The following is a 1,062-nucleotide window of genomic DNA, read 5'->3' as shown; positions in this document are numbered from 1 at the left end:
CCATCTCTTTTCATGTAATTTCTTCCAGGACTCAGTTCACTACAAGAAAACTATCTTCTTGGAGGTACTTTCTAATCGACAGGTTAGTCGGGATTTGATGGCTAGGGTCCCTCAGATAACCAGCAGATACTATCAGTTATTTTAACACTTGAGGTGACTCTAGAGTAGGGTGGGGGACATCCATATAAGCCCATGAAATTATCAATACCAGCTAACATAACACGCTTCACCAAGGAGCAGCAGTTCCAGCCATACATATGGGTGAGTTAATGAAATGTTTGTTGATTATGGATAGCCCGTGAAAGAGGTTGATAGGGAAAAGGGAGTTGTCTCCCAAAGGTCCACCCATCAGTAAGGAATAGCTAGCCATGGTCATGAATAAAAAGGGTGCTCCCAGAGATCAGGCACACATTACAAGGCTATGGGAAGAGACATGCGCAGCAAGGACCAGTTATGTCACACCCACTGATGCGTCCTCACTCGAAGCTTGGGCACTCACTGTAAAGACCAGCAACTTTATAAGCCACAGGCACATTTGAGCACATCCACCAAGAATCCACCAATATGCACACTCACGTCTTTTAAGTGGAAGGGGAAGGAGACCACTCAGAGAGGGAGGGAGGGCATGTAAGTGAAGGCATGGCCACAGTTCTCTCGCTTTGGTTCCACATCTCCAGCCCTGCCCTGTCCTTTATGGAGATGGCTTTGTCGCCCTTTTGGGTTCTGCCATCCCTCCTTTCTTGGTCTATCCGAGTGTCTCGCCTCGTGGCCCTCCATGCTTTCTGGAGGTGGCCCAATTCTGTATGTGAGAATGTACTATCAAAAGCTTTACTTTGACTTGCACCTGTGCTTCTGCTGTGTGAATTCTTCATACAAGAGAAGCAAGAACCATGGAAAACCATGCCAGGACCTAACAATGCTTTAACAATTATAAACATTCAAATTGCCTTTGGCCAAAAGGAAGGTGGTGGTCCCCACCCCTGAAGTATCCCGGTAGTGTGCCCCTTGTAATAGAAGAGAAGTTCTACCTTTATTACTGCAAGTGCTTGCAGCAGGCAAGCA

The sequence above is a fragment of the Echinops telfairi genome, unplaced genomic scaffold, assembly GCF_000313985.2.
Source record: "Echinops telfairi isolate 266 unplaced genomic scaffold, ASM31398v2 ScPeMD7_5868;HRSCAF=6743_1, whole genome shotgun sequence".
Lineage (NCBI taxonomy): Eukaryota > Metazoa > Chordata > Mammalia > Afrosoricida > Tenrecidae > Echinops > Echinops telfairi.
Note: the sequence above shows the minus strand (reverse complement) of the source record.